The 24,417-nt window shown below is 45.0% G+C and overlaps 1 long non-coding RNA gene across 1 annotated transcript; it reads right to left on the bottom strand.

Moving 5' to 3' along the window:
* On the bottom strand, positions 1–23,750 carry LOC120761768 (uncharacterized). Its single transcript, XR_005703738.2, has 3 exons — positions 23,591–23,750; positions 6,225–6,367; positions 1–3,065 (listed from the first exon to the last, which is right to left on the bottom strand). It is a non-coding gene; the product is annotated as an uncharacterized LOC120761768 (long non-coding RNA).
* Positions 23,751–24,417: the final 667 nt, after the last annotated feature.

The raw sequence follows: 24,417 nt of genomic DNA on the forward strand, positions 1-24,417 counted from the left end.
TTATCGTGCTGTTTTAACCAGTGTACACAAGCCCATGTGTGTGTTTGCATCTCTGCATGAGCTGATGACCCAAAGCATTTGGAAACCCAAATTTACACGCTAATGTACTCAATATAAAATTTCCCATCTAAGTGACCAAATCATCTCCAAACACATTTTGTCCACAGATGTCACAGAAAGCAATGGGAGATGAGGACAAAAGTACACAGTGCACTTGGAAAGCAAAATAACTTAAAGTACTTTTCTTTTCTTCCAAGTGTGGCCATTAGCAAGAAATCCTTGGAAACCTTGAGGGTTTTATGAGGTTTGATGAGCTCTTAATTAGAAATGGCTGAAATTTGAACTGAGGACTTCTGAACACTGTGTCTGGCTGGAAACAGAAGGTTTGTTTCTGCCTGATTTCCTACTTTAAACAGGGTTGTGTGCAAATTCGAATAAACCTGGCTAAGAATGATGATGGTGAAGTGGTCTGGTAGCACAGGGCCACATGTTTCTGATACAGACTGACTAAAACTAATTTCTTCCCAAACTCAGACTGAAATATTCTTTGATCAGAAAAACAGGTAAATGGTTCAAGAAGCAGGTTAGAGGCACCGAGAAAGGAAAGAAGGATAAGGCTGGGTCAGAGGAGGCCGGGGGCGGGGGGAAACATGGAATTTGAGAAATGGAAAGAGCCAGGCAATCACAAAAGCTCTGAAAAGCATCTGGGAAAAAATCCCAGATTCTCAAAGCAAGAGAGGTGCCTCACTTCGGAGGTCTTCAGCCTGAACTCCTCCGAAGCGGTGCCGACGAATGCTGCTGGAACGAAGGCAGGAGAGACCCTGCTGATCTCCAAGGCAGCACTGCTAATTCCTTCAGACAGCCCGTATCCTAGGCACGAGAGAAATCTGGCAACTGAGCTTTGCTGGCCTGCAGCAGGATGATGGAACATCTTCTATCTCCTCTTTATTAACTCACAGACTGCAGATCCAGGAACCAAACTGAGGAGCCCCCGGAACTGCTGCAGCTCTCTGGATATGCTACAGCAGCTCTGAGAAAATTCCCTCATGGATCTGACGATTTTTTTCCTGTTTCTAAGCTGCACCTGAAATCAATACATTTATCTCCTGAGTGAACACCTTAACTGTTCTCCTCTTCTTTGAATTTCAGGTTATATTTGATTAACTCCACAAAATATTTTGGGATGTAGTGGGTCTGGAACAACACACACAGAATAGATGATGATTACGCAGGGTGAACAGAACATAGGCCAGATTAGCAGCTACACCCGTCAGCCAATCTATTTAAGTCTTCTGCATTTCAGTGTGATTTGATTTAATTTAATTAAAATATGGTGGGGTTTTTCCAGACTATTACCTAAAAACAGGATTTTTTTTTTTTTTTTTTGGAAGATTTACATTATTAAAGGGTCCTGAACAAAAGCACTCCATATTTTGGATAACACTCTATATTTTCAAGTAATTTCACCTTCTAAAAATTATACCTCTGATAAGGAAGCTTCTGGTTCTCTCTCCTAAGCTAAAACACAAAAAAACCCCTTAGATATTCAAGGTTAAAGTGATAGTGAATGACTTCTTAAAAAAAACTACAAGCCTAGAAAGGAAATATTGTTATTCCTACTAGAAATATTAATGAAAACTCTTTGCTAATTTCACACAGCCCCTCCCTTTCGTGCTGAAGAGCTGCACTTGCTGCTTTTCAGGGCCACCTGTATCTTACAAACTTCTCCATTGCTCTCCCATTCTCTGAGCAGAACCTGTGATCTTAAGGGAAAGAAACTCAGATCGGTGTTCCAACGACCACTTTCCCAGATTTCCTACGGACAGAGCTCTGTTTGCACATGGATGGCCTTTCCAAACACCTTTCCTCTCCTCCTCAGGGCACATTATGCCATTTCAAATGGCATAATATTTGAAATAATATTTGAAACCTGCTGGAGGTGGTTTAGGGAGACCCCTTTTTTTGGAGCAAGCTGGGGGATTGTGCAACAAGCAGAAGCTCTCTCCTGTAATTCTCAATTTCAACCTTTTCCTTCAGAAAGCTGAAGATAAGCACCAGCAGCTGGGCCCTGCGTAAATCCCAGCCACGAAGCCTGTGTAAATACTGAGGTTTCTGGAGGGTGAACTCATGCCAAGGAGTTTTGTGCCGGGAAGGGGGGCAGGAAAAATCCGTGTTCAGAGAGAAACTCGCTGTCCTCGACTGGTCAGTGGACAAGTCCGGACAGGCCCGAGCTCGCCGGGCCAAAAGCCAAACAAATCTCTGCCCTTTCGGTCTGGCCCCCGCGTTTAAATCCGAGTGGTGAGATCAGAGGAGCGAGGGCTCAGGGATGGGGAGAAGGAGGGAACTGCAGCTCAGCAGCTCGCACACACCAAATACCTTGGCTTTCACTCCTGCACAGGCTGGCAAGAATTCCAGTGTTCAAACCACGGCAGGAACAGAAAAGTGATTTGATTAATGAGCAGAGACACCTTTGTGAGGGGAGGGCTGGGGAGGAAGAGATGAGAAAGCGTGCTCTGGAGGCTCGGGATTAATTAAGGACAGCTCTCCAACACAATGCCCACCTCCAGAACTGCGTGCCAATTGCAAGGCCTCCCGTAACGATTTCAGCATCTCCCGTCGCTGCTGCTGCAGTTTTGCACACACCAAAGGCAGCCAAAGCTCCCTGCCAGCACCTCCGTCTGGGGCCATGGGGTCACACGGCAGGAACAGAACAGCCCACAGGGGACACGGCGGGGATTTTAGGGACGAGGGGTAGTAACAGTCAGAGGCAAATGGGAGTCAGGCTCCCAGTAAAAATCAGTGAGAACTGGGGCATGGGCTTTGTTGTCCTCAAACGTGCCCTCTGCAGCATAGGGAATGACCTATGGAAGGCTGGTCCACCACAAGGTAAACGCAGTTATGCGACCTACGCGTTGATCAGTTTTTTTCTTCACCCTGGAAAATCTTTAAGCCTCCTTATAGCTTGGTATATTTGGGTACGCACGTGCACCTGGCTGGAATTCCTCTCTGAAATCCAGAGGAACCCGTGTAAGAACAGGGTCTCCTAAACAGATCCTCTTTCAGCTCTTGTCAAAAAAAAAAAAAAAAAAAGATTATTCAGTTGCTGAAATTTCATAAAATTTCATTTTATTAAAGTTTCCAGCATCCCCTATGATCATGGTAGGATTAAGCTTTACCTGTCTTGTAACATTTAATCTGCTATTTTGCAACATGCTGGGCATTAATTACAATGTGAGGGGAACTAAGCCAACTCCTTTTTTTTTTACTATTTTGTTTAAGTATTTTTTTATTTCTTATGCAAAGACGACAGGCAAAATCTGCTTTAGAGGGCTGCAAGACAAGTCCTACCCTTTCATTCAGAATACAGTCCCTGAGAAAGTCGCTCTGGCCCAAAAAGGTCACTTTTTGTGCAACATTATTCTAACTCAAGAGCTTTATCCTAATTGTTTTGATCAGCAATAACTTCTTCTGCTTTGCCATTTTATGGATATTATGTAAAATAAAAGGACAATGAAGTAAAATGGATTTTGTCAAAGCCACCAAACCATTACAAAAGCTTCATTGCATAATAGATGCCCTTTTCCCCATAGGGAAAGAAAAATACCCTGGCTTCAGCTTAATTTTTTTGTTTTGTCTGTTTGATATCTGATGCCTACCAGAAGGATTTGTAAAGAAATCTAAGACATTTAGCCTCCAATTTAATGGGATTTAAGCATTTACTTCTGCTGGAAATGTTTGAAAACAATATGCTAAGGACCAAATGAACTATTGAGTTTTAATCACCTTCAAACTCTGATACCTTCAACAATAACACACTGAAAAGAGTAGAAAATTATGGGGCTGGAGGTAGCAGAATGCAGCTCGTGCCCTGACTTTCTAAAGCATTTCAGGCTATTTAGTCGCAATAATTTCAACTGGGGCTGCAATTACTAAAGACTTCTGAAAGTCAGCTGTCAGTTTTTAAAATGTTTTGTGGTGTTTTTTTCCCCAGTAATAGCAGATGGTTTGGAGACACAGTGGCTTTAAATGCTCACTTGAGGGAAACCTGAAAATTCCAGAAGTAGGAGATTTTTAAAGCTGACAGTCAATTGATAAGATTTGAGACTATTGTGTGAGGCTGAGAAAAGGCAAAAAGATCAGGAGGAGACAGCGAAAGAGAAAATATGAACAGGCTCTCTCAAAATAACCGGAGCTCTGTGGCAGTAACAGGAGAATAACAAAACCTGCTCGGTGCCTGACTCGGCTCCTTCTGCCCTCAGTCTTGTTGAGTAGTAGCATTAGTTTCACTGAAATCAATCAGGCTGCCCCTGGAGCTGGCTGTTATTTAATTTCATCGAAGAGAAAAGGGCAGAATCAAGCCAGTAAACACTATCACGCTTATAGATATGTTTTGTTATGTTACATGAGAAATAGTAGCACGGGACTGCTGGGAATTTTCAGACTGATAAAGCTGTTATCGGATTTCTATTTTTCACTGGGGAGCTGCAGCACCAAGAGATCAAGGTCATGTTTAGTAGAAAGAGCTTAACGGGTGTTTTACATACGAAGAACTTTTAAGCGTTTGGTTAAGCGTTTGTCTGAACCAGAGCCTCTGCAAAGGGCCTCAGACAATAGAGACCAGGAAAGGTCCAGAGCACAGAGCCCCAAGTACCTGTTCAGGGTGGCATTTGCAAACCCATAAACTCCCTGCAGGGCCAGCTCTATTAATGTCACCATCTTCGTGCCCCTAAAGAACATTTCTGCCCCTTACAGCCCGCTCGGCAGAGGAAAATAAGGAGACACGAGCTCCCAGTTGCTCTCCGTTTCTTATCTAAATAAAGCCTCTTAGTTCATCAAGAGCATCACACTGTCCTAAGCCTCTCATTTAACAAGATGAGTTTTACCTTAAGTGCCTCAGCGACTCTCTTAGACAAGTCTGAAACTCTTGAGACTAGTATTAAATGCACTAGGTGTTTCTTGTGCATTACTCAGATCCTTCAAGGAGTCAGCGGGAGAAATGAATATGTATTCTATATGTCAGCTGGTTATATCACAGCCTATCTGTGCCTAATTATGGAAAACAATCTGCCTGTGTGAAGTTAACAGGAAAGCTCTAAACAGATGTTGATTAAAGAGTGCCTCTGTAGAGTACTTTTTGAGAGGTCATTTTGCTGAGTTTAGATTGAGATGGATGAAGGTGAGGCGTTTGGCAGGGAATTGCATCTCTGAAGTGAGTGACGAGATCAGGTTTGGGGGTGGCAGCACAGAGGTTGCGGTGACATTCAAGTGGAATATTATGGGAATGAACAAACTAATTCGGGTGAGTGAAAAACCTCTCTGCAGTTGTTGCCCTCCCTTTAAAGGTACATGTGGATGCACAAAGGTTAGTCCGAGCTCTGGGAGAGAAAATAAAGGATCTTTTTGCTGGATACTCATTTTCCAATGAAAGTCTCTTAAACAATGAGCCTTTAATTTGGAATTAATCCTTCCTTACCTTGTCCCACATGAGAGGGAATACGTTCCATTAACACTTTTCACAGCCCTGAAGGTACTCTCAAAGGTCAATCAGCTTACCCAAGAAAAGCTGTGATATTTTAGTAAGCATGGTGTCCCTCTAAACAATTTGCAGAGAAAGGATCCAGCCCTCTGGTGCTGGAAAATGGTCAATCTGCTGGGCAGAGGATTGGTCTGTATATTCAAGCCTTTTTGAAGATGAGATGGAACAAAAGAAATGCCCACAAGTTCCTCTCTCTCAAGTGGTGTTGGCACTCTTCGTGACTATCCCAGCAAATTTATTACTTCTCTGAAAACATCCTCCTGTGCTTTATACCTCCTTGTGGAATTGCCACCATTTACTGGTAGCCAGAAGCCATTAAGTGGAGATGTTCCTTTCTCCTTCCCTTTGGTTTCCACAAACAGAAATCCAATGTACAACAAAGAGCTGTGGATAGGAACTACACCGAATGTTTGACTGTAAATGAAACCCTCAGTAGCTCATTGCTTGGAAGTAAGAGCAGAGGTTGAAAAGTAAATGCACTTTGTTCAGGGCAGAACATTGCTAAAATAATTTCTGACAGCCTGTGCCAAAGAACTGAAGTCAACAGACTTGGCTAATCCACCCTGATAAATGCAACAGTTACAAAAATAAATATCTTCAAAAAGCAGCTGGGAGCTGGCCAACATGAACAATTAGACAGCCACACTCGACACCCCTAAACCCTGAAATGGGAGACGAGGAAAATTACCTTTGCAGTGACATTCCTGTCAGGCATGGACAGTCCCTGCTCGCCACCAGCCACGGACACCTCACTTGTGACTCTCCTATTTCTGTTCCACAGCACTTTCCATGGGCACCAGCTGTACAGCCAGGGTTTATTTCCATGAGTTCCTGCATCCAAACAATCACCAGCTCTAAAACAGACCCAGCATTCAGACTGCTCCACAGGACCTTCTGCCTGCTTCGCTGCTTCTTCGGTGTTGTCATCACCTCATAACTTAGAGAGATGGGCAAAACAATTTGAGGTGAATTTTGAAGCCACTGCAACAGCACTGGAAATAATATGATGCTCATATTTACTAATTCTGCTGTACTATTTCACACAGAATGGGGAATGAAAATATAACTTAACTATTTTCTGGCAGTTAATCCTACTTTTTTGGCAACTCACTTCAAAGCATATTTGACTAAGTACAGTTGCCATGGGGAGAAGTGTATAAAGGAGAAGAGTGAAAGAGATAATGTATTTAAGAACTATCTTTCCCTTTGGCCTACTTCCCATGGAGTCTCTCCACCTAATTTATGTGGCACTACGAATCTCCACAAAGTCAATGGACCCCTTTGCAGCTTCCAGAAGAAGCCAGGAAAGAAAGATGCAAGTACTTGTAAGGAAATCCTTGAATTTCTAACAGCTTTCTATGCAGTGGCTTAATGTCTGGACTCTCTTGGAATGAAGACTGTGGGTGATTTTCCTTCTTTCTCCCTCAAGTACTGCCCTGCACGATGAGCCAGGCTCTCTCAAACTATATTCAGTGCTTTCAGTAAACTACAGTCTCACTTTCAAACTTTATGAAGTGGGGTTCTATAACAAAAAGAGATATGGAAAGCCAGAAGGATATTTTAATCACTACAGGTTTTATAGACTTCTGACTAATTCTACATGAAACAAACTTTGAGAATATCACCATTCAGCAACTGGTTACCCTCTCACAAACTGGCCTTTGTGTCATGAATGATTTTATATCTTTTCACATAGAATTAAGCTGTAACTCTCCACACAGTGCAGCTAATCTCAGATTCATTGTTTCAGAGCTTGCCCACGACAACCATTCAGTTGCACATACAACACCGTGTTGGTGTTGGTGTCAGCCTCCCTGAGTCCTGCTGACACAAGGCTTTAGATCTGCTGCTGCGCTGCTTCTGCAGCTCTACCTCTACACCTTAGGATGAGAATGTACTACAGTTCTGCTCAGACTTCACTTTTTTCATCAAGTGCTGACAATTCCTGCTTTAATACTTCAGAGACAAGCACACAACCCACTCCAGTTCAGGTTCGCCCTGTACAAATTGCACTCTGCTTGTGACCAGCAGTTATCTGACCATGAGCAGTCCCCACAGTGGCCCTTAAATCCTGTCCCCAAGTATGAAACCAGAGTATACGGGCATAGTAATAGCAGGAAAGACCATTTCTCATTAACATTCATTTGTAGAAAAAAAAAAAAAAATCATATCCAAACTCCGATCTCCAAAACCTCAGCAATGGTACCCCAACATGTCCCTGCTGCTGCACTCACAGAGCTGGGTCCCACCAGAATAACAGAGCCCTGTAGAGCAGTTTTATAGACATTGGCAATCGTGGCGTCACTGTGCGTCCCCAGTAGGAGCTTGCGATGATTTAACAACCAGACGTTCCAAACTATTATTTATTTTTCATGGTTTTCAAATTTGAAGTGTAGAACAAAGTCATGGTGGCCATGGGAGAACATGATTTGTCAGGCAGCCCTAAATCTGGGATGCATTAATGGTGGTTGGAGACAGACTATTTATGAATTCATACTGTAAGTTCACAGAGTTGTTGTCTGCTAATCAATCAATTCAGGGAGATGTTGCTCTGAACTTGAAGGAGTACGGGATCATCTGGAGAGTGATTCCTGTGACTAAGGCAGTGACGAAAATGAGAGGCTTAAATCTAGACAAAACCTGTGTCAGCTGTTCTGGAAGTGCCCATACTTTGACAGTCCCGATTCATTCTCTCTTTATGACTCCAGCAGCAAAACTTCACAGGTTTCTCAGCCATTTAGTCATAGATCCTTACCTGGGGTATTAAACCTGAAATAGGATAATGAAGTTATGAAAGGCCAGCCCACATTATCTCCTGCCCATAACTTGGCACTCCTTGGGATGAGCCAGAGCGCCAGGACAGAGCCCTGGAATGCATCAGGCATTATGGATCACTGCTTGCCTCTCAGGCACTGCATTCTGACATCACTCCTTCGAAGGAGGCAGGAGAGAGGCACTAATATATGCATGTCTTAGCACACAGTGTGTAATGCAGCGAAGGCCTGACCTTGTTCAAAGTTACTAAGTGCTATTAATATATATATAATGGAAATAAATATTAGCCTTGCTTTGCAGAGGGAGCAACCCGAGACACAAGGCCCCCGAGTGGTTTGTCAGGACAGACAGAAGAGCCAAGGTATCCTGACAATTCCTTTTACTCTGAGCGCTTGACAAAGTTCACTCCCATCCCGCCCAGGGCTCCTGCAGAGGGGGGAAAAATTCACCTCTAAAAATGTTCCTGCTTTATCAGCAAAACGAGGGTGATAACAAAAACAGCTCAGGCCAGACAAAAGCCAATTGAAGCACACGGGCTGTGCAGATACATAGAAGCGTGGCCTTAAAATAGCCCAGCCAGCCCGGGATGAATCTTCCTCGAGCGCTGACAAAGAAGCAGCAGTCAGCAGTAAGGCTGGGAATGAACCACAAGAAAGCGCAGAGGCAGGTCAGGCACCTGCTTCAGACTCAGTGAAAGGAAAGCAGGGCCCAGGGCTCTGAAAGGAGCAGGGACAGAGGGCAAGGGACGCCCTCAGGGCAGCCCACACCTCCCTCGAGGGCAGAGCAGGAGCTGCTGATCCCCTCTCTGGAGCCAGCAAGAGGACATGAGAAAAGGGAGTGGAGCTGCATCTGGTGATGTTCAGAGCTGACATTAGGTGAGGAGAGCCTGGAACAGGCTCCCCACAGCACTAACCCTGCCCTAGCGGCAAGGAGCTTGGATGATGCTCTGACCTGAAGGAAGCCAACAAGAAAGATGGAAAAAGGCTTTTGACAGGAGCATGTAGTGACAGGACAAGGGGAATGGCTTCAAACTGACAGAGGGGAGGTTTAGGTTAGAGATTAGGAGGAAATTCTTTCCTGTGAGGGCGGTGAGGCCCTGGCACAGGGTGCCCAGAGAAGATGTGGCTGCCCCATAGCCAGAAATGTTCAAGGCCAGGTTGGACAGGGCTTGGAGCAGCCCGGAATAATGGAAGGTGTTCCTGACCACAGCAGAGACTGGAACCAGATCCTCTTCGAGGTTCCTTCCAACCCAAACCACTCTATGATTCATCAAGGCAGTCCTAGGAAGAGCAGAGAGTTGGGCTCAATGATCCTTACGGATCCTTCCACATATTCTATGATTCCTCCGTGAAACACCTGTCTAAGCTTTCTGCTGCACGGTCTGAATCCTGCCATGCTCCTGCCTTAGAGCCAGCCTCAAATCTACGTATGAGGTCATAGATAACGGAGATGCTACTGGTGCTCCCCTGGAGTGACCTCCCCTAGAACCTTGAATATAAATGTAAAGCACCACAGGTGACCAGAGCAAAATTTAACACATTTCCTGGAGAGAGAACAGACTGCTTCAGTGCTTGGAGCAGGAGTGCTGCATGGCAATAAGCAGTATCCACCAGGCAGCATCTCTTCGGACACAGATCTGGGGGATAAGTTTTCAGTGTGACATTGAATTCTTCAGACACTGTAGCAGGCTTAGCTCCTCTGAAGGAAATTTGCTCGGAGGAATGCAAGCCATTTCCAAGCATGAACAGAGTACATTAAAGCACTGACTCAGGCTTTGATTCAGAAAAGCACTTAAGCACCCTTCTTGTAAAGGGATACTGCTTGGTGCTCGGACCTTGGAAAGGAAGGTGGATTGTGGTCTCTTTGGCTCAGGGCCACATTTCAGAGCATAAAATAAACCTCAAACTAATGCAATTAAGGAAGAATCTTTCACAGTGGACATATTTAATCCATTACTGCCCACTGCAGCAGTTCTTGCACCTAGAACTGGTCATGGCCAGAAGCGCACTCTGATTAGACAGAAGAATGACCCATTTTGATAAAAGCATTGTCTGAAATATTTAAGAAAAAAACCCTACCCTATCGCTTTCCAGTGTGAAATTGAAAGGAATGACTTGGCTCCTCAGCTGTGACAGTTTTGCATAATACAAATAGTTTTTTTATGATGTGACACACACAAAAATGGAGCTTCCATGGACAAAGGACCCTCGTGCCAAGAGAATTGATGAGTAACAGAGTCTCAGGGGTCTGCAGAATTTTGTCTGTGAGAGATGGAGTGTGGGAGGAAGGAGCAGAGGTAGAAAAGGTTGACTTCATAAAAACTGTTAGATCCAGAAGAGGGAAAAGAAGCAAACCAGGGTGAAAAAGCATAAAGCCACTCTTATTTCATAGCTAGCTGAAATTTTGGGTAAAAGATTAATAAGAATCTCACCAAAACTTACTTCCTAAAAATTTTGCCAGGACTCCCAAAGTAGAAGGAAAATCTGACAACTGCAGTCCTCTTTACTATGAAACCATCAGTGCTATTGATGTCAAAGCTTCTAAATCACAGACTCATTCATCTTAAGAGCAAAATTCATTTGTAATTCCCCAGCATTTTATTTTGTGATGCACTCGTAAGTGTTCAATAGTGCATTTTGCAATAATAATAAACTAAAAGCAACATGAGATATGTGCTCTAACTTGGCTGTTAAATCTTTCCTTGAAAGTGCTATGAGCTTGCCAGAATACTCAGTAAGAGATGTCAGGGTTGCAAATTCACACAAAGAATGGACAGGTTCTATTACACGTTACAGATTTTCTTTTAGGTGTTTCTGTTGTCATTACTCTCCCAAACCCTCGTAGATTTTTTTTTTTTTTCAATTACAGACCTCATTATTGACGTGAATATTCTTAGTGCAGGACACTTCTAGTTTTAGTACAAATTCCAGTCTGAATTTGATCCTCATCAGTGCTGCCATTGACACGACTTCCTTACAGCTCCATCCCTTCGAAGCATAATTGACAGAGCAACATCATACAATAAAATAAAATGAATAAGGTAGGGAAAAAAAATTCCTTTTAGATGAGAAAACTGATCTCGAGTGTCATAACCAGGGTTACATGAGGAGTTAAGAGCAGAATTAGTTATTCCTGTTCCAGTGTCTTAATGATGCAATCATCCTTCCCTGGCAGTTAGCTCTCCTTGTAATTACCGTGTGCAGTGACGCATGTTCTGAGAGGACAGACAAGCACTGAGCTAAGATCAGGGTAAGTGGGCTCTCAAGGAACTGCATCAGCTCTCTCCAAGCCTGTACAACCAGGGCAGCTCTCAGAAGAGAGTGACCAGGGCAGCTGTGGATGAAGTCAAAATCTTTGCAGCTTAATTCGGCTCCTTCCCGTAGCTCCCAAGGAAACAGAGAGAAGCTTTCTCCAAAGTGTGAGGAGGGCAGGGCAGGGCAGTGCTTCCCCTTGGAGCACTGGTGCCAAGCCAACTGATGCCTTTCCATGGAAAAGAACTCACATTTAAACATGTCCTGGGAAGTGTATGGACTGGGCTCGCCCATCTGTCACCAGGTACTCAGCCCTCTCCAGCTTGTTTCACATTTCTACTTCTGGCCCTGGCTGCTGCACAACAAGGGCAGTTTGGCTTTGTATTCCTGAGGATCCATCCCCTATTTTTAAGTTTACATAATAAGACAAGGCAGTGCAGCTGAAGGTAATGTCCTGTTCCATGAGCAGGAGGATCCACTTTCACCAGCAAACACTCCTGGGCACAATACCTGCTGGTGAGAAGTGCCAGCTTAACAGTTCCTCCCAAGCCATGAACCCAGATGAACCTTCCTGCCTGCACTGACCTTCAGCTTCTTGAAACACTGTGAAAAATGATCAGCATTTTTCCTTTAGATGCTGCTTTAGAGCAAGGCTTGGCTGGACAGTTTCTTCTACTCCCCTCCATGCCAGGCTGCCAGGACCATGTGGTGCAGGTAGAGCACCGGCTCTTACCCTCACTGGCCTTGGTGATGCCTCCTTCAGCTTCTGGACACAGACCTCCTTCCAATTTAAGTTTACAGCTTCCTGCCCTGTTCTTCTTCTCCAAAGATAACACATCTTTTCTTGCATTTACAAGCCTTCTATGCATTTGAAAGCTTGTCATATTCTTTCCTCCTTTTTTTCACCCCTTAGATAAAATGAGCCTAATTTTTCAGGATTTTCTCAGAAACCACATGTTCTGTCTGACCACTCTCCTGACTAAACCAGATTAACTGGGGAAATGGGATAGGAAACCATTCATAGCTTTGCCATGTTATTAAGGATTTCTAATGTCTTTGCTGTCACTCAGGCTCTTGCTAAAGGTCTCTGCAGAACAGTTTCTTTCTAATTGAACTTTTAATAAACTTTTCATGCTTCCGACTTGGTCCCCTGATCATTAATGGCCATTTGTCTACTTCTGTAAGCCCAGTGAACAAACATTAATAGAAACTACTTGATTTGAACAAAATGAGATTTTACTGCTATAATAAATGGACACCATAATAAAGGCTGAACCAAGTTATATTAAGTGCTGTAGAAATACATGGAAAGGAGAGCTCCTTCTAAAAAACTTAAACTAAGTCAGAAAACACAGGAGATTTAAATATCATCATCACTCCAATTTAGCAGGTGAAGAACAATGAACATTTAAAAGGCTTGTAGGCAGTCAGGATAACAGGTAATTTCCTAATTGGACTCTAGCCTTAACAAGTTGCTTTGGAGATCTACTCAGTCTTAAATCAACACTTCAGCCACACGTTATCCAATCCTCTGCAGTTTCAAGGGAAAAGGTTTGTTTGATTCTCCATGAATCAAAGCTCCATTTTCAAAGCCCAAAGAGGCTGTGAAGGCCATAAACTCTATGAAGACCACACTGAGGAAAGGAACATTCTGCTGAAGCAATGAAAGGTATGAAGATCATCTTGTGAAAGGTGGAACTAAGATCATGCCCCATATGTCACAGAAAACTCTCTCAATTTATCTGTCAATTTTTATATCCCATTTCTTGGGGCTTTCCAAAGCTCTGCAAACCAAGTCCAGAGTTTCATTATTTATTTGGGATGCTGTGTGTCACAGTGACACATTGAGAAACTGGCATCTGCAATTTTCACATGTCAGAAAGACTGTAACTTGAACTGACAAAATAAATTGCTGTTCACACACTCCCACTGACTTTGTTATGTCCCTGAAGCCCCAGGCCTATTTTTTCAATTAAGATCCCCCCTTCTTTCATCCCCCCTCTTCCTACTGCAAAAGCACAATGAGTGGCTGGCAGGAGGGAACGTGTCTTCCACAGCTGGCAGTAGTTGACTGGGAAAGGCAATGCCACTGCTGATAGAGAGAGCAAATAACGCTCCTTAGCTTTTCAGGAAAAGGCACACATCCTTCCTCTATCAGTTAATGCCACCAGACCCCTCCGAGAAGACAACAGGGCTGTGTCGGGTTTGCTGGAGCTTTTTGGCTCACAAAATAAGTGGAGCAGTTCTACCAGGACAGAGCAATTCCCAGTTAAAACCAGTGGAAAATTTCCTCGTTGGGAGATTTAATTGATTTGTTGATCACAGGAGTGTCAGATGTGAGTGAGTTCAGTGAGTAACAACACTCATCTCCCTGGGAGAGGTGGGAATAAAACCTCACATGTGGAGACACCTCATTGATTGCATGGTCCAGCATGAGAAGAAAATCTTAACTATCTTAAAGACCTGAGAGCCCCCTAAGCCTGGCTTACTGAAGGCTCAACATGAACACGAATCCTCTGCCTGACTTCCCATTAGTGAGCCTGAGCCATGACCTCACTGCCAACTCCTACCTTCATTCCTCCTTGTCCTGCCACAGCAGGCACGGAAAACATTCCCTTCCCTGCAGCAGTACACGCCACAGAAAGCAAAGAGAAACTAATTTCAAGCACCAGAACTAGTAAGGCTCAACTTACTTAGGCCTGCGTAGGTTAAACCTCACCTGAGCCCCTGACTTAGACGCCGCACTGTCTTCTCCTTTTGGCAAAAATGCGCCACACACTCCTGGATGCTACTGAAGGAAAACACATTTTGTTTAACACTCCAGGTTGACCCAAGCTGTTCCCTCATTTTGTAATCCTTTCCATTTATTTGAGCTGAATTTGGAGCAGCAAAACCACATGTGGCTTGCGTGACATTTAATTGCAAGTACTTCACACACTCCTAAATTCCTTCCCTTTGTGTGCAAGCACTACATATTTAGTCGAGGACACATTGGGGGAGGTCAGTAGGAGGGGAGAGAGAGGAGAGGAGATCTTCTGATGCACTGGCCATTCCAAGACGAGCCTTGCTCACCACAAAAGCAGTCACCCATATGAGCAATCCCATATTCCTAAGGGCAGAGCTGTGAGGGTGAACTCAGTTATCCAACAGCAGCCACTGGCTGGGCAGTCATCAGCTCAGGGATGTATCCGGGTGTCTTGTGGCCTAGGAAGTTCTGAGAACATCCCTGGATTACAAATGGGGTCACTCAGAGGCCTCAAGGTTTGGGGTCGTGACTAGCTCCCAAAAAAATCCTCCTTCAGGGCTCTGGGACTATGAACAACAACAGCTCTGCCTGTCCCAGACAAGACACGAACACTGAAAAGAGCAAGGGGAGCAAAGAGGAAGAGAGCCCCAAGTCTCCAGTCTAAAGTTGTGGAGTATAAAACACAGGAGAAATGGGTGATCTTGAACTAATGGCAATTATTCAGTGAAGTGTGCAAGAACAGTTTTTGTGTTTCCTAATTGTAATTGTAAAACTATATGGTCAAAGCCAAGGGAAAAATCAAAGAAAAGATTTCACGCTCCTGCACAGCTGAGCCCACAGCTCAGCTCAGGAGAAATGATTTAGTCTCCAGTTCAGCTGTCACCCCACAGTCTCCATGCTGCCAGCTCCTGCTTAGCTTAAGGACCAGTCAGGAGCTTTCCAACTTGCTTCTATTACATTCCAATATTTAAATGCGCAGGGAGGAGGAAGTAAAATGGGAGCAATTGTTTTCCACAAAAAAAATTTCAAATTTCTATAGTTTTGGTCCAAAGTAGACGCAGATTTTTCTCCCCTTAAGGCTTTCCTATCTAAGAACTATTAACCTCAGAGTAACTCTGGTCCATCTGAGATTCCTGAGCTGAACCTGTCACTACCCAAAGGCTGTCCCAGCCAGCTGGGTGTGCACAGACAGATCTGGCTGGCCTGGTTCTGCCCTGATTTCCACCACTGCAAACGGGAATAAACAGCCTTTCAGTCAGCTGAAGCTTGCACAGGAAGGAGGAGAGATGAGTTATGAACATTGTGTTCTGCCCACCAGAGTGCCTGAGCAGGAGCTGAGTAACATCAGCTGGACAGGTGCCTGAGAGAGAGAGGAGAGTTCATGGGCAGAGACATCTCAAATGCCAACAGGAGCTTCATTTCACACCGTGGAGATCAAACTTGCTTCTCAAGCGGGCATCAGCAGGGCCTTGGAGACTTCTGGTTTCTTGGTAAGGAAGCAAAGTTTCCTCTGCCTCCAAACTTGAAGTGAATCAACCGAGAACTGAAATTGCCGTTTTAAGAGTGGGTGAGTGTCTGTTCCTCTGCACCTACACAGCAGGCAGAACAAAACCAGCAAGAGTATGAAGTTCTAACCATCAACTCTCCTCATCATTTCACCTTCAAACACCTGTGGGTTTTTACCATGCAGGGAAGGCTTCTCTGTGTTCCCAGACCCCCACGGGGATGGTGGATCAGTGGCAGCTGCACGCAGGAGAACCAGAGGAACAAGCACAGACTGGAGTAAGCCCACAAAACCCCCTCCTGCAGGCAGGCCAAGGCTCTAGAAAATTCCCTGAGAGCTTCTGAGGTCAATGTGTCGCTGTTCCCTTACTCACCCCTCTCTGATGCACATGAAAAAATTGTTCCCATATGAAAGCACGAGCAGCAGATGCACAATAGAAATTTAAACAAACTTCCTCTGCAGGAGGACTGCCCAAGGAAGAATGGTCTGATTCATGCAACTTAATGATGACTAAAGCCACTGTTTGTGCTTTGAAAATGTGCTGAGGTATTGGCAGCCATCTCAGGCCTTTGTAGCATGTCAGCAGGTTATGGATTTGAAGACCAACATAAATCTTTCAAACTTCCATTCCAGAGGAAGGCCTTAACATTTGACCTCTGCAACATTCACTAGAAATATTTGAAAGAAAATGCCAATTTGTCAAAACCAAAGCTATTTTCTCGAGGTTCTGCAGAAGCAGAGAGATGTTCCTTCCTGCCCTTGCATTCACATTAGGCAACAGTAGCTGAACAATCACAATACTCAGATTTGGGCAGGTTGAAGATCTGTCAGGTTTGTAGAAAACACCTGAATTTAAGTGTTCACCATGATATATCCACGTCCTGACAGGCACCACAGAGCTTATTGGGCTGGGGAGCGGGGGAAAAGAGCAAAGAGCCCCTTTGGAAATAAAAGGACAGAAAAGAAAAAAAAAGAAATCTGCTTTGTGATCTCATTCTGCAGCAGAACACGTCTGAACCTCTTGACACCCAGCTAGACCATGTGTTGTTCAACAATCCCCTGGAGCAGAGGCACAACTTTCCCATTAAGAGGGCAGTCCCTGAGAATTCAGCAGGGCTGAGACTGCCCCGAGGTGCTCCCAGGCAGCAGCAGGCTGCACACAAGAGATCCCAGCATTACTGGGCAACTTCTACTAAACACGTTCACGTAATATTCCCCAGGATGCAGCAAATTTTGTTTTCCTACTGCAGTGTAAGCTACACACAGATGGTAGTTTAAACAGCATCTCTTCTCCACAGAAAACACTCATCCTGTCCCAAATTTTCCTTGACCACCTCCTCTGGAATACAAACACTGTAATGAAGGTCTCTGTTCCAAGAGAGCTGGGCTTGCATCTGTTCATCTGCAGAGATCCTGCTAAATCTTATTACTGCTTCCCCCCTCTCCTCCCAGAACAGAGCTGATTGAAGAACAAAAGAGAACTTCAAGGTGAATAAAAGCCCTGTGTTAAGCACGAGGTTATACACAGGGGTTGCAGTATCACAGCAGCCTTGGAAATGTCCATGAATCCCCAAAGCTTTGATTTCAGCATTAAGTAATGCTGGCCTGAACACTCATCCGGAAATGTGCACTGCACAGAATTTTTTATGCATAAACTTTTCTTCTTTCAAAAGGTTCACTTCTCCCTTCAGGTCGGGAGACAAAAAAAAAAAAAAAAAAAAAAGCCAAGAACATCGGATTCACTATTGGGGTCAGTCCAGCAATACATCTCCTTCGGCTCCCTGCCTGACAGATGAGGTGAGCCAGCACCAGCTGCTCCAGTGGTAAATGTGAAACTCTGCAGTAGGCAGTTATGAAATAACCTTGGTGAGAGGAGGTTTCTTGCTAGCCTCATCCTAACCCCTATCATTTAGGAGCTGGCTTCTACCCAGAAGTCCTCAGCATCCAGAAGGAGCACATACACCTTTAGAAATTATCCTGACAGAATTGGATGCTCTCTCGTTGGCCTTACGCACTTCTATCGTGGCAAATCATCCCAGAAATCAAAATTCCAGCTACTTATTTACATGCCGGGGCAGAATATTCACAATATTTAATAAACGCCAAGTGTTTATATTCCATCAGGCCTCCAAGTCCAAGTCTGGCCATGCTTCCCACAGAGTGGGAGACAGTGGGAATAAACTCTCCTGCCTGAACGGCCGAGCAGCACCACTCCTGTCCAGGAACGAGGCACGGGAACATTCTGGGCACAATTTGCTGTTCCCAGAGCAAGAAACTAGTCAAGAAGAGCATTTCCCACGCCATCTAAACCAACAACATTTTTGCACACTTTTTGTGGCCACCTCACCACAGTCTTCGGGAGCAGTTTCCCAGCCTGGGGACAGCTGGTGTGTGCAAGAGCCTTCCCACCCCGTGCAGCAACCCCGAGGGAGACAGGCAGGGAAAACTGGGATGAAATTATGGACAATTTGGCAAAGCAAACACGGTTTAAGACACCAGGAGTATTCTTCAGAGACGGTTCTGAAAAAAGCTGGTCACAAATGGAATCAGACTTGTCAAATACACACAGAAACTCCTATGCGCACACGTGTGTGCATGGGTATATCTGAGTCTACACGTATTTATGTGCCCTGGCTTTCTCAAGCAGGTGAAAACTGTCCAAGCAAAACTTCATGGTGTTTTTCTCTGCTGTCATGTGCATGTTAATGTTGATGAAAATTTTTCACTGCTTTCCTTCTTCTCTGAAAAGAGTTAGAACTGGGTATTTCTCTGGCCTGGTGAAACACTGTCAATTACCCTCCATTTATCGGCAAAATTCCTAACAAACACTTTTAGTGTGTTTTGAGCAAGGTCTTTTTTATTATTATTATTTTTAATTTCCTCTGTCTTTCGCTCCTTCTCCAAAGCAGAGGTAAAAATAAAGTTATTTTCACTGTCTTTCCAAAACAGGTAAGATTTTCCTCTGCTGGCTGGGTGCTCCCCCACTCCATTTAGCACTTTTTTCCACTGCTGGGAAGATCCATCTTTTAGCAAAGCTACTTTTCCTGGTTTGCATGGAAAGTTTATACAGACAAAGGCAATAAGCACTGATAAGAAGAGCTGGGACCAGAAAGGAGCTATCAGAAATTCAGCATTTATATTACAGCATCATCAAGGGGAACAGGGAAAAAAAAATAAAAAAAATTACAGGAATTTTTAATTACAAGAGACAAGGAAATAAAACAGTGAAGCCCATCCTCATTGTAAGTAGACAGTATTTCCAGAGTGAGAAACTTGGTATCATTTTTTGGGGGGCAGAACAGGTTTCTTAAGGATTCACTCAGATCTCCTAAATGCTTTATTATTTCACCCTGACTCAGAGAAGCAAAAATCTTTGAATATCCTGCTCTGAGTCTTCTTGCCCTGAACATAAAAGGCTGAGCCCTGGATCACAGAAAAACCTGGAAAGTACAAAGAAGGTCCAGCTACAACAAGCTCAGTTCCCCTTCATCTCCATAAGAAAACAAATAAATAGCCCTTAAAGCTTTGTCGAGATCCAAACCTTGGTTAGAGGGTTTAACTTCACTCACTGCAGTGGGTCAATCCTTCCAGACAGCCCCAGCTTTAGCCAAAATTGTGCCTGCGTGGAAACCAAGGGAAATGTGACTGGAGGAGGCGGGGAACAGGAGTAGGATGGGGGAGAAAGAAATGAGTTTTCTTCAGGAGCTGAACACGAAGACAGAAACAAAAGAGGCTGTGAGGTGCCACCATCACCTTTCTCACAGCTCTGGAGCTGCATCAGTTCCCAAGGCAGGGGAGGAACAGCTCTGAACAGCTCCGGTGTATTTGCAGATGCACAATCTCTTGAAACACCCCATGACCATAACACAGCAAACATCCCACTCGCTGCCATCGAAACTGCAGGCCTGGGAGTCGAGAGCAGAACTCTTCCTTGCATCTCTCCAACACACAGAAGGAATTTCAACCTGGCTGTATGGTTTGTTTTTTGTTTTTCCCCCCCCCCAAGTCTCTCCCGTCCCTCCGTGTTCCTGAACGCCAAGAGCTGTTTTCCCTTTAATCTGCAATGCCACCTTGTGGCTATAAACAACGAGAACACGAAGACTAAAACAAAGTTCCAGGTCACTTTGGCCACAGATCCAAGTACCACATCTGCAAAGAGAAGCATCCGATGCAGGGGACAGAAGTGACCTCAGAATGGCTGCGTTTCATCGAAGCTGCGGTTTGCTCTGTGCGGGTTTCAGCGACCCAAATTCACAGCAGCACGTGGAAAAGCAGCTTCTAGCATAAATCCTGGGATGGCTGATTCCATTGTATGGAATCATGGGATCCCAGAATGGACTGGAAAGGACCTTAAAGGTCATCGATTTCCACCCCCTGCCATGGGCAGGGACACCCCCCACTGTCCCAGGCTGCTCCCAGCCCCAATGTCCAACCTGGCCTTGGGCACTGCCAGGGATCCAGGGGCAGCCACAGCTGCTCTGGGCACCCTGTGCCAGGGCCTGCCCACCCTCACAGGGAACAATTCCTGCCCAATCTCCCATCCAGCCCTGCCCTCTGGCAGTGGAAGTCATTCCCTGGGTCCTGGCACTCCAGACCCTTCTAAAGAGTCTCTCTCCATCTTTCTTGTAGCTCCTTCAAACCCTGCCAGGCCACACCGAGGTCACCCCAAAGCTTCTCCTCTCCAGGTGAACACTCCCAGCTGTCCCAGCCTTTCCTCCCAGCAGAGCTGCTCCATCCCTCTGATCCCCCTGGAGCCTCCTCTGGATCTCTCCAGCAGCTCCAGCTCCTTCCTGTGCTGTGCCAGGGCTGGGGCAGCTCTGCAGGTGGGGTCACACCTGGGCACAGGGGCACAATCCCCACTCCCTGCTGCTCAAAGATGTTCCACCTGTAAAAACATCAATTACAGACACAGCTTTTAGCTGTGTGCTACAGAAAGCTCCAGCTCCAGTCCTTCCCACCCCTCTTGGATGCAGGCTGTCCTATCAGCCAGGCTGGACCTTTCCTTCCTCCACTCTCTCTGAAAACAGCCTAATTTTTAAAGAGTTTGTGCCTTTGTTAATGGTTCCTTCAACCCCAGGCTGAGTGAAACATCCCCAGTCCCTGTGTTAGGCTGGGAGAGGCCCTGGGTCCCCCTGGACTCAAAGGCCTGGCTTAATCCCAGTTGGACACTGCCAACCTGTCGCAGGGTCCAGTATCTAAAAATCTGAGTACAGTTCAGCACTTCTCTTCTGAAGGCCTCAGAGGCATATTTTGAAATAATTCAGCATGTCTCTGAGTTGCCTCTTGAGCAGACGAGTATTCTTCCCCTCTCACGGCTGGCAGGCCAAGGCACACAAATACTAAACCCTTCTGGGTAGGGAGTAGCTGCCCTGCTATGCACAAAAATTATTGTATTTTTAAGCTTTAAAATATGATTCTCTCAGGAAAATTAGGAGCAGCTGTCCCTCCCTGGGACAAGCTGGCTTCTCACAAATATTTGGCATCTGGAATACTCTTGTCCTTTGACCACTGGGCCTGGTTTTCAATTAGGCTTGATTTTAAGGCTGAATAACCAGGCTATTGCTCGGGGTTGCTGGGGCACAAGAGGCAGCACAAGGCTAAATTCAGCAAGAGTGCAAATCAGGGCATTTCTATGAATTAGTGCTCACACCTCGATGCCACTCCAGAGCCCCAATCCAACAGTGGCTTCCTTCCCTACTCCTTGCACCCTGTGGAGCTGTTGGCACCTGGGGAGAAGCTGGTACAGATTATTTCCATTCACACTTCAGTATCGACTCAAACAAACTGCCTTCCTCCCCGTCAGCAGGGCAAGCACAGAACACCCAGAGAGGAGGTTCCTCTCTCCTGGGGAACATCCAGCACATTATATCTGGGATAGAGGATGAGGAAATCTCCACTCATGGTTCTGCTGGGAGCTCCATGGACTTCTCTTAAGTGACAGCACTAAATACTGCCCTAGATTTATCCCTTCTCACTTTATACACTTCCTGAAGCCTTTAAGTGGAAGGTCCGTGAGGCAAAGCCTGGGGTAAGCCTCCTAGATCCCCACTCTAATCAATAAAGAGACAATGGCCCTCCTGAAAGTAATTAAGATCTTAGGCAGACTAAGACAATGTTTCTGTAACTGATGATGTCACTGAGACGCTGCCAAAGCCCTCACTGAAATCTCAATGCACAAATCTGCTGCTGCTCTTCTGTCCACAAAACAGAGCGCTGCCCTGCACAAGGAAGTTGAATGGCTTTGATGGGATTTTTGGCGTTTTAGAAAGATTTCTGGAGTACTTGTTCATGTACTTTTTCAGAAACTGATGTTAACTTGGTGGCTTTCTAGCTCCCCAACTCCTCCTCTTTCTTCTTTTTTAGGAACACTCACTGTGCCGGTCTTTTCACAGGCTCCTGATTCTCTCCTTTGCAAGTTAACCCCACTTGCAGGACTGAAATATCTTTTCTTCTTACTTTTTTTTTTTTTTTTTTTTTAAGTATTCTAAAATTAAATTCACAATTCCAACCCATTTGAAAACATCTAAATCATCCAGGTTGGCCCTAACCCATTTTCCCACACCTAGGTTGGGACCTTACTGCTTTATAACTAGTCCTAATTACAGAAATCATCTAATTAGTGTTGAACCTCAAATGAAGAAAAGACATTAAACAATTATCTGCAGCGCTGATGTGCTGATAGCTCCCTTTCCCGGCTGGAGAGCAGAACAGCCTCCTGTAACACTGATACAGAGCTGGATCTCCTCACTGCCAATGGCTCTTAAATGCTGTATCTTTATTTAGTTCTTTGGCCTTTCTCATTCTGCCTATGCCCCTGCTCCACTTCTGTTCTCATTCTGGGAGCCTGACCTAGTTTCTCCTTATTGCATATTTCTTTCTTTCTTTTGAGGTCAGCGATGAGCTCATGATTAAACCTCTCTGGTCACCTGCAAGAGTTTCTGAATGGCATAACTTGAACTCGGGGCCTTCAGGCTCCCTAAGGCACCGCCAGCTTCCCTCATCTAACTTTTCCCTTAGCTCACCCTCTCAGGAGATATTTTTTTCCCCCCAATTCTTACAGTATGTTCCAGTTATCCTTTGTTGCTGAAAGCTATCTTTTTTTTATCTTTGCTGTGATTTTTCCCCATATAAATACACCTCTTTTGCCTTTACTGTCTCTATAAATGGCATACAATCAATAAAGATTTATTGATGTGTAATACATGCTTAACAAGATGCAGCAAGGAGCAGAAGAACAGTGGTAAGGAGCAGTAAAGAGGTGATTCTGTGAACACCTGAGCACCTCAGCTCACCAATAAATGATACTGTAAAAGTGCAGTGTTTGCCAGAGCTGTTTGTAGGGCACACACAGGGAACAGCTTCAAACTGGCAGTGTGCAGTGCTCCGGCCAAAGCAGGAATCAGCCGTAGCCCTAACTTGGGCAGTGTCATTCTGAACACTGCTGTGGGAAGAAAACGTGCAAGAACAGAGGGAGGAAAAAACTCCACTGAAGTAATTGATGCAATTAATCAATTTACCAATGGCATTCTTGCCGAGCATCTGAACAACTGGAGGCGAGGTGAATTTTAACAATGCACACAGCGCATATTTAAATCATGGGATCACAGAATGGTTTGGGTTAGAAGGGGACTTAAAGCTCCTCTCATTCGACTCCCTGCCACGGGCAGGAACACCTCCTATTGTCAGCACTGAGATGGCTACAGCACTCAAGAGTGCTCCTTTAAAAACTTCAGGGGGATTCAAGTATCAGTCCCATGTTATCTGAAAGTCTTTCATACCTTTTCTATGTTGCAGTCCCATGAGCAGCTCCACACAGCTCTGGCTCTTTCTCTCCTTCTTCAGCATTTCCATCTCGCTGGTTCCCGTCCCTGGCACAGCCACCTTACCCTGTCTGTCCCTCACACGAGCTCCTGTCCCTTCCTCCTCAGAGAACAACCAGCAAACTACACCTGTCTCCTCTCCCAGCTAATTCCCTCTTTTATCACACCCACAGCTGTGAGGGCACGGCTGTTCCCACTCTTGGATAATTAACACAGCTGCAGTGTATGGAGGGCAAGATTGCCTTTAGCACTAGCTCTAGCTCTCTTCCCACACCTTCCACTGTCCCAAGCTGTTCCAAACCTCATCCAACCTGGCCTTGGAGGCTGCCAGGGATCCAGGGGCAGCCACAGCTTCTCTGGGCACCCTGTGCCAGGACCTCAGCACCCTCACAGGGAAGGATTTCATCCCAATATCCAACCTCAATTTCTACTCTTTAGTTTGAACCCATCACTCCTTGTCCTGTTACTGCAGTTCCTGATGTGGAGCCACTCTTTGGTTTCCCTGCAGCCCCTTCAGAAACTAAAAGGAAATTTGCACCCATGTAGGGTACACTGGATACACAGATCCACAGAAACAGGAAAGTCCAAGAGCAGGAATAAAAGGAATCTGTATATTCTCACATCAAGAATTAAAAAGAGTACATGGTCTTTCTCAAACTATTCTGCATCAATCCAGAACTGAAACATGAGGAGCCACACTACTGTTTGAAGGTTTATTCCACTTGCCCTCCTCAGATGTGAATAATCTCACCGGCTGTAGTGGAAGCAGCAATCCCCTGTGTTAC

This window comes from Hirundo rustica, chromosome 20 (genome assembly GCF_015227805.2).
Source record: "Hirundo rustica isolate bHirRus1 chromosome 20, bHirRus1.pri.v3, whole genome shotgun sequence".
NCBI classification, from domain to species: Eukaryota; Metazoa; Chordata; class Aves; order Passeriformes; family Hirundinidae; genus Hirundo; species Hirundo rustica.